The following is a 10232-nucleotide window of genomic DNA, read 5'->3' on the forward strand; positions in this document are numbered from 1 at the left end:
AAGACACTTCAAATAGTCGGATGTTACATTATTATCTTTTATTTTCGTATTTCTAGTTCTCTATCGTTGTGGTTGGGTTAGGCTGGCGTGTCCGGTGGGAAATGGACACGTGCCATCACATCCGGATTTTGGGGTGTGACAGAAAGTACCAAGCCAGACAAGGACCTTCTGGATGTGGTTTGTAAATCTCAGCTTTGTACGTCCCCCATGACCACTTTCTTTCTCACACCTCTATAACGCACCTTGTTTGGGGGTACAACCACTGTGGTGTAACCTTGTATCTAAGAGTTCTCTATTGAACCAAAGTTTTCTTTTCTCCATTTTTCATGTTCTTGTTAGATTATTGACATATGACATAAGTTAAATTTAACAACTAAAATTTAAGTGATCAAAGTAAATTTTTAATCATTGAGTTAGACTCGAACCCGATCAATTTGATCATAGTTAAAAGGTCAAGTCTTAAGTATGAAAAGAGTGTCAGATGTGAATTAAGGTGCTAACCGAACTCTAGCACAAATCAGGTAGAAAAGTTTTTCATATATATGAGTTTGATTAAGGTCCAACTTCAAATAAGTATATCTCCTAAAATATGAAGAGTTACATTATTCTTGGATCATTAAATGGGCTGCAAAAATAAATAAAAAATAACTAGTCATTTTCTTCTATGTTCCTACTGATCTCTCTTCAGCATGTTCATTTTTATTCTCTTACTTACTTCTTTATTGCTCCTTTTTAAGATCTGAAAGCCACAATGTAGTTAGACTACTACTTATAAACCAATAAAAAGTAGTGAATTTCTTGAATAATTAGACATGTATACGAATTGCAATCAACGACTTGGCATATCTAACTATATATGACAATTACACAAATAAGCTAATTACATCATATTTAACTACAATATAGTTAAGGCAACGGCATATATAGAAGGCAATTACATATATCCCTTCAAGTGTTTGTCAAATCGACTTATCTCTACATACAAGGAAGTCAAATCTTTTAAGAGAGTTGAAAAACGAAATCTTAAAATCACGATAAAATTTTTGTTAGAAAATGTGATATATCCAAAATGAATATTCAATGGCTAATGTTTTTACAATAAGTTTGTCAATCACTTAAGATTGTTTGTTACTTTTTATGAGTTGTGTAATGAAAACTTTGCAGCTTGTTGGGACCTCGTTGTATAGGTAGACTTTCTTTGCCTTGGGTCTACTGAGTATAGATATCTCCTTTCTACAAAATAACAAAGACATAATCATTAAGAAAAATGTGAATTACATGGGATTATATATGAAAATTCATAGGAAAATAAGTTTCCTTCGGCTTTTCCTATAAAAAAAGAATTCAAAAGTATAATCTTCATAATTAATTATTTCGTGTGAATTTCACAATCCCCAACTAATTTACTTAGGGATTTAAATTCTGCAAGGTACATTACTTGCGAATTTTCTTGCAAAAAATATTTAAAATATCTCAGAAGTTTTTAGTAAAATTATTTTTTTAAAAAAAAAATTCTTACCAATTTATTCGCAAATACAACCACGGGAAGATATTCAAATAAATTTCTTTAAACAATATTAATTATTATCTCCTACCAAGAGATTCCATGTCCACTCATTTATAGTTGCTCCTTGAAGTTTCGTTCTACCAATACTCTAAGTCATAGCATTATAAACGCTAAATATTTGGTGTCTTTTTTCAATGTGGTACAAAAGATACCATGATCGTACACTAATTTTCATTGTCTTTCTCCAATAGTACTCTAAATTCACCTCATATCAATATGGTAATAAAATATATCTTAAAAATTGGCTAAAGTTCATATAATTTGACTCTTAAAAAGTAAAACATGACAACTATTTATATATTTAAAATAACTCACTACCATCCAACATATCATGAAAATTTTATGCTTACGCTTCCTATGAGATAATGTCCATAACTAAGCATATTAAACATAGACAAAATTTAAATTATGCATACAAAGTTTTTACAAATAAAAAATTAAAAATATAAATAAATTTATAAGTTTAAAGTGCAATAAAATTATAATCACTAATTGATAGTATATCTTATTAAGTATTTGTGGTATTTATAATTTAATTTATCTTTTAATAATTGTATTTTAACATACTTAATTATAAATTTGCACAAAAAGTATCATTTAATAACCTACTATATATAGAGAAATTATATCAGTTTTAATGCTTATAAAATTATATCAATTGGATATACAAGTAAAAATTATTTATTTTTCAATGAGGGGTGATTAAACTTCACATTAACAATGTATCGAACTTTTCTATACATAAATGTAATACTTGACTTTCAATAATACACAATTTAATATAAATAATATTGCATCAAAATTAATTATATTTATGATAGTTATTTTTCTATTGGACAAATAACTAGCCATATAATTTAATGCTTTCTATCTTCTAAATAAAAAACTGTATCTTTGATTTTTAGTTAGGATAAATATTAATTATAAATAAGTTAAAAATGTTGGTCATGGCATTTGTAGTAATGTTCCAACATCGTGTTAGATTGATATAATTGTACAATAATTTAATTAATCTAAAAGTAGAGTAAACATTTAATAATAAAATTTATTCTAATGTCACTGTTATTTTTATGTTCTTGTAGTTTTTTATTCATTAAATTTATTGTAAAGTAAATATTCCTCGAAGTTTTCAAATAAAACAAATTCTTAGATTCAAAAAAATATATTTCAGTAAGTATTCCTCAAAAAATCTTCAACCAAATTCACAATAATAAAACCTCAAGTAATTCTATAAGTAAAAAATTTCCTAAGTAAATCCTCAAGAAAAAAAATTCCAACAAAATTCATAGAACATATTACCTAGGTAATACCACATCTAAAATTATTTCTAAATATTTTTTTTAAGTAATTATTTCTAGCTGGATCGACAAATAAGTTTATTTAGGAAATTTTTTGCAAGCAAATAAGAAAAAAAAATTTATTACTTACGAATTTACCTATGAAGATTGTACTTGCAAATTATTTGCTTCAAATAATTCTCTAGGTAATAATTTTGCGGAAATGACGCCAAATTTACCTATCAATTTTTCTAGGGAAATATTCTTTTTAGGTAAAAAAGTCTAGAATTTAGGAATTTCATATTCTCGCATAAAAATTCGTAGAAACTTTCTGCATAAATAATCCCCAAGTAAAATCTCCAGCCAATTTACAGTTTTCTAATAGTGAATTTCTCGGATAAATTTGCAAAACAGAAAAACAGTCTTCTTGCAGAAACTATCCGACAAATCGTTTAAATAATCTTCATGAAATACACACAATAATAGCTAGAACAAATTGAATTGGACAAAAATAAAAGGGCTATACCATTGTAGTAGTACTACTAAAATATAGTGCAACACTAGTTGTTTGGTACTGACAAGAATATTAATGAAACATAAAAAAGGTGCATCATATAATAAATAATATGTTATAAATTGAATACAATTAAAATAAAATTTACTTTCAAATGGTGAGAGTCTTTACCCTGTGAACCTCCAAAAGTTCAAGAAATTCAAGAATAATATCATTAATTAATATAGCATAACAATCAACACCAAGGCCACCACCGTTGGAGTATCTACAACCTCTTCCGCCATCGCCTTCACTAGGGAGTGTACCTAGAGTAAAGGTGACGGCGGTGGAGGTGGTAGATATGGCGACGGTGGTAGCCTTGGTGCTAGTGGCCACGCTATATTAATTTGTATAAAGAGAAGATTCAGTGAGTGAAAAAAAGAAGAGAAAGTATGATTTATATAGCCGTTTTTCAAAGGGATACATTTAATTTGGTCCATTAATTATTAATTATATTTGAAAAAATAATTATTGAATTATTGACTGATAATAAATATAGTCAATATTCTTAAGATTACGTGAATTTTGACTAGGAAAATTCTCTTAAGGTCCACTAAGTAATTTACTTATCAAAAATAATATTTTCATTAATCATAAGTTTGTAACCAATCAACAATATTCAAAGGTAAGTGAATCACTAAAAGGGAAATTTATTAGTTTAGTTACAATTTATATAATCTTTGGTAACAATAATTTTTTTAAGAAAATAGGGAAAATGGTTCAAAACACACCTCAACTATTGTCGAAATTGCTATTACACACTCTAACTTTGCGGGGTTCCTATAACCCCCCTAGACTATTTTTTAGTGTATTATTAAAGGTATTATCGGCTTGGATGAACAAGCAAGTGACCATACGTACAGTGAGCGCGTCAGGGTTAAATTAAAGCAAAATGGAAAGGCTTAACTTTGATTGTTGGTTGTTGATCCTTCGGGTCACGAGGTACCAATCCACCTCTCCTCATAACATCCAAATAGAATTATTAAAGTGTCGTTAGCGGAGGAGCAAAATTGCTAGGTTTGGAAGACGGTGTGATATCGTTGGTCTAATTGGGATTAATATTATTATTATTATTATTATCATCATCACTATTAGTCTTAGGATTAACCTTTTCGATGTTATATTCATTTATCGTTGAAAAATTAGTTTTGATTTTAGGGTCGTGATACATTCTTACAGCCTTATCATAAGTTGAAACAGCTTGTTTTGGTGTATCAAATGTCCCAACTCAGAATGTGTGTTTGCTAGATGGACTCTGTAATCTTAGTTGAGTACCTCTCCGATGGCCTCTTGCTTACACGTATGTATCACAACTCATTTGGAAGTACAACCATCGTCACCACGGCTGCATTGATGTTTTCTCTCTTTACCAACTCGAAAAATAGAAGAATTTGTTTTTGTATAGGAAAGACTCAATGAGTGAAAAAAGAAAAATAGGGAGTGATTTATGTAGCCACTCTGATGAGGATATGTCTGGTCCTCTAATTAATTACATGTCATTGGAGTTGTTTTAGAAATACATTTAAATGGCTTAAAAATGAAAAAAAAAATGAAATGCTTTCCAAATTCATTATTTTTTACGCTACATGTAGGTATTTCAGGGTGATATTTATTAATGTACTTGGCAAATACTCCTTCTGGTCCAGATTAAGTTAATTATTGAGATTTTTCTCGTAGTTCAAAATAAGTAGAATTTTTAAAGTTCAAGAGAATGATTGAGATTTTTTTAAATCCTATTTACCCTTTGTTTTAATGAGGTTCTTAACTCTTCTTTTTTTTTTTGAAAAAAAAGTTTTAAAACATTTTTTTAGTATAATACTTTGGGAATAATTAAAAGGATAATAGTGTAAAAGTAGCATTTACTAATTTATGTCCTTAAATATTATTTTTAAGAAATATGTCAAACTCCAACAATTCACTTAATATAGATTAAAGTAATTTAAAAAATAATTTATAATAAATTAAGTTATTTTTCAAAATATATAAAAAAAATGTTTTCTTCCATTGAACCAAAAATACTTAGTTAAGCAATAGTTTTATATTTTATATTGATAGGTGTAGAATGGTACATTGATAATTAATTTGGAAATAATTCAACAAAACCAACAAATAATTGTTATTTTAAAAATAAAAATTCTAGGATTAAATAAAACAAGGCATTGTTAATCGAAAGGAAATCCATTACATTACCTATCAATTAGTTAGGGTTAGGGGAAAAAGCTAGCTGGAAGTAATCTCTTCTTCTCAGTGAAAGTTAAAGGCCCTGATATAGTAGGAGTGTGGTGCGTGCTCTCTTATTTTGTAGATGCGCTCCTGGGAAGGGAGACCAATTACATTGTTAATCGAAATGAAATAAGCTTATGACATTGTTAATCAAAAGGAAATCCATCACATTACTTGTCAATTATATACATGATATAATAAAATTAGTTAGTTGAATCAGAATTCCTAATACCCACAACACAAAAAATCTTTAAAATGCATAATTTAGTTAACTTAAATAATTTTGAATTGATATGGTTATACTATATTTTTTGCATATCAATTACAATAGCCCAAAGAAACCAAATATAATGATGCAAGCATGGCGTCGCAATATTTAAATAGTCATTTTAAATAGCATCCAAAAATTCAATTGGTAAAATAATTATTGAATGGTTTACTAATATAGTCATTACTCTAACTATTTACATAAAAGCAAAGATTACGTGAATTTTGAATTGGGAAGTTATCTTCCACTAGTTTACTTGCCAAAAAATATAGCCATACACAATTGGTGCAATCACTAGCATAAAGACCGTCCTCACCACATTTGTAGCAACCACCACCACCACCTCAGCCACCATGACCACGAATGACCACCATGACGACCATCACCATTGGAGTATCTACCACCTACATTGCCACCGCCTTCACTCTGGGTACACTCCCTAGCAAAGTACCCAGAGTGAAGGCTATGGCGGCGAAGGTGGTAGACACTTCGACGGTGATAGATGAGGCGGTGGTGGCCATGGTGGTGGTGGCGGAGGTGGTGGTGGTGGAGGTGGTGGTGGCAACTGCTTGGTGAGGACGATCATTATGCCTGTGAATGCACCAATGGTGGTCATTGATCGTGTCGTGAAGTCCTGACTGCTACTAAAAACAAAATTAACTGAAGGATTTTTTGTATATACAGATGACTCAATGAGTGAAAAAGAAGAGGAAGAGTGATTTATATAGTCGTTTCCCAAAGGGATACATTAAATTTGGTCCACTAATTATTAATTAAATTTAGAAAAAATAATTATTGAATTATTGAATAATAATATATATAATCAATACTATTAACTATTTAGCTATAAGCTAAGATTACGTGAATTTTGATTGGGAAAATTCTCTTATGGTTCACTAAGTTTACTTATCAAAAATAATATTTTCATTAATCATAAGTCCATAATTAATCAATAATACTCAAAGGTAAGTGAATCACTATAAGGGAAATTTATTAGTTTAGCTACAACACATATAATATTCAGTAACAATAATATTTTTTTAAAAATATGTAAGGTGACATGTAGTGTAATTACCTTGTATCTTCGAGTTCTTTTTTGGACCAAATTTCTCTTTTTTCCGTTTTTTCAATTTCTTGCTTGGATTATTGACATATGACATAAATTAAATTTAATGACTAATATTTAATTTATCAAAGTAATTTCTTAATCATAATTTATATGATAAATACATTATATGTTAGGAAAAGTAATTTATCTCCCTTCTTGTTTATCTCCACACAGGATATTTATCTTTCTTTCTCATTTTAAGTTAATTTTTTTATTGTACTTTTATTTTTTAACTTTCTCTTTAACATTTATTAAATTTTAACTATCCAGGAAGGAACATAGGTCATTTTTTAAATAAAAAATAAATAAATTATATTAATATAAGATTAGAAAATAATTGAACTTATTTTAATTTGATATGGAGTATCTAATTACTCTAATTTTATACTTTTTTTGTGTGTGGTACTTTATTTTGCATTTGTTGGTGTCAAATGCAAAATAAACTCTAATTTGTGTTCAAGCGATTTTATATATATCCTACCTCTGTTTTACTTAATCGATCCACAATTACAAAGAAAATAAACTACACATGCACGGCCCCTTCAACTTTTCCCTTGTCAATCGAACAATGCAACCTAATAAAAATTCATTCAAGTGAGATTCTTATAAAAGAAAGAAAAAAAAATACAACAAAGTAAATATAATTAAGAATCTAAATTAATATAACATTACTTCTATCATCTTGAGATATAAGAAAAAATCATTGTATTATTTTTTGCCCTTACAAAAATCTAAAAGGGAAATTAAACTATTTCTCTTATTAACTGTGATGCATGGGACACTTGATAACAAATGTGGACAGTTTCACATGCTCCCTGAGGGAGCAAGGATGAATTCAAGATTGAGCTCATGATGAAAATTCTCATCAATTTTATTAGGATGTTCTAGGTTATCCTCATTTGATGTCGAAAAATTAAGTTTGGTATTAGGGCTGTGATACATGCTTGTCGTATTATCATATGCTCCTGCTTCTTCTTTCGTATTAAGGATTCCAAGCAGACACATACCTTTTTGACAAGATTTGTAATATTAGCTTCGTACTTCCCCTTTGGCCTCTTTCTCACACCCATATATCGGACCTCAATTAGGGTTACAACTGTCGTCAAATTGACTATCCCGACATACATGGAAACCAAATCTTTTAAGAGAGTTAAACAATGAAATCTAAAATCACGATAAAACTTCGGTTAGATAATGTGATATCTCCAAAATAAATATTCAATGGCTAATGTTTTTACAATAAGTTAGTTGTAACATCTCGCAATTTGAAATAACTAGGAAGAAGCTAATAATTGGAAATAGTCATTTTTGGAAAGAATGAAAATCTAGAAATTTTGTTTAAGTTAGAATAAGTTGAGTTTTGGCCAACTTCAAACGGTCATTACTTCTAGATCAGGAAGAGTTAGAGGTACTTCCAGATATGGTAAGAAATCTCTTGGAATGATCTTTCCAACGCCGCTGAGTTTGCACGATTTCGAATTTGTATGAGTGATTTATGCCCTTTGGAAGTTGGGTTGTTGGAATAAGGAAGTCCAATCCGGATTTTTAAAGGGTAGTTTGGTCTTTTCCTTGCCCAATTATTTTATTTCATTTTTGGTAATTAAGTTAGGGTCTAATCAGAATTAGATCAGTTTACTCTTTTACCAAAATACGCTAGGGCTTGGAGAAAAGAGAAAAGAAGAGGAGAAAGGAGAAGAAAAGCAAGATTTGTCAAGATCGTCGAGTTTAGCTTGTGGATTTCATAGGGAGTGATCCCTAGAAGGTATGTGAGATCACATATCGTTGGGTTAGTTCACGCACGCGCCCAACTTGATTCAATTTCAGCAAAGTATATTAATTTGAAAGTAAATCGCTTGAATTCTTGATGAAGTTCATTTGAATCCTTGTGGGTTATGTTGTTGGAGTTTTCTTGAGATTGATTCACATTTTTAGTTGTGTTTTCGAGTAGAATCTGATGTTATCTGAGGGTATAAATGATTCTAAGTGTTTGAGGAAAGAACCAATGAAGTTTAGAGGGTTTAGAGCTGGAAAATGAAGAAGGAATTTTCGTCGGGCAAATCTGGGCACTGCCTCAACGTCGCGGACCTGCTCCCCAAATTTGGGAAAAAATCATTTTACAGAGCGAGCGGTCACGGACCATTCTGCCTCAAAATTCATTTTCGAACCAAAAATTTAAATACTTCTCCACGTTGCGGACCCACCCTCAAACAGTGATTTCTTGATATTTTTCGTGTTTAGCTATCTAAAATCATTCCTAAACATCATGAGATCTTTCCTATCACAAATCACAAATTGTTGAATCCATAATTCAATTCAAGGAAAGTTAAGAGTCAAGTTAGAAGTTGAGAAGCAAGTCAAGAGAATTTCTTTAAAGTTTTCAAAAAGTCTTTTCCAAATGGCTAATATATTTTTACATTTGTCAATCAACTAATTAAGACTATATATGTACTTTTATAAATTGTGCAATGAAAACTTCGCAGCTTGTCGAGACCAATTGATAGGACATTACTTTGTCGTTGTTCGAGTAGTGATGGAATAATAGTTAGAATAAATTGAATTGGAAAAAATAAATAAAAGGGATATACCATTGTAGTAGTAGTACTACTAAATAATAGTGCAATGCTACTAATCTGGTACTGATATGAATAATCATGAAATATAGAAAAAATTCATCATGTAATAGATAATATGTTATAAATTGAATACAATCAAAACAAAATTTACTTCCAAGAGTCTTTACCCGTAAACCTTCAAAAGTTCAAGAATAATATCATTAATTAACATAGTGTGGACACCACCACCACAACCACCACTATCGGAGTATCTACCACCTCCGTCGCCGTCCCTTTCACTTTGGGTACAATTCCTATTAAAGGGACCAAACTTGTCACACTGAAAACAACCGCTTCCTCCACCACCTCTTCCACTGCCGTATCCGCTGCCTCTAACATATCCACCTTTATAGCCACTGTCTCCACCACTGTATCCATGGCTATCACCTTGGCCACCACCGTAGCCACCATAACTACCATCTTGGCTACCTCCACCACCGCGGTCACCAGATCCTCAACATACAAGTGCTCCATCAGGCCCAGTGACATCAACAACCTATTGGTAAGACTATCAATGTTGGACTCAATCTCGTATTTGACAGCCTCACCATCAGTCAGGCTATGAAAACTTCCAGATCTGATTTCGGATTCATGAACAACGAGATTGTTAGAGCCATCATCATT

The 10232-nt window shown here is 30.5% G+C and overlaps 1 pseudogene; it reads right to left on the reverse strand.

Annotated features, from left to right (window-relative positions):
* Positions 1-9558: 9558 nt before the first annotated feature.
* On the reverse strand, positions 9559-10232 carry LOC125845995 (glycine-rich protein 2-like; annotated as a pseudogene).

The sequence above is a fragment of the Solanum stenotomum genome, chromosome 11 (assembly GCF_019186545.1).
Source record: "Solanum stenotomum isolate F172 chromosome 11, ASM1918654v1, whole genome shotgun sequence".
NCBI classification, from domain to species: Eukaryota; Viridiplantae; Streptophyta; class Magnoliopsida; order Solanales; family Solanaceae; genus Solanum; species Solanum stenotomum.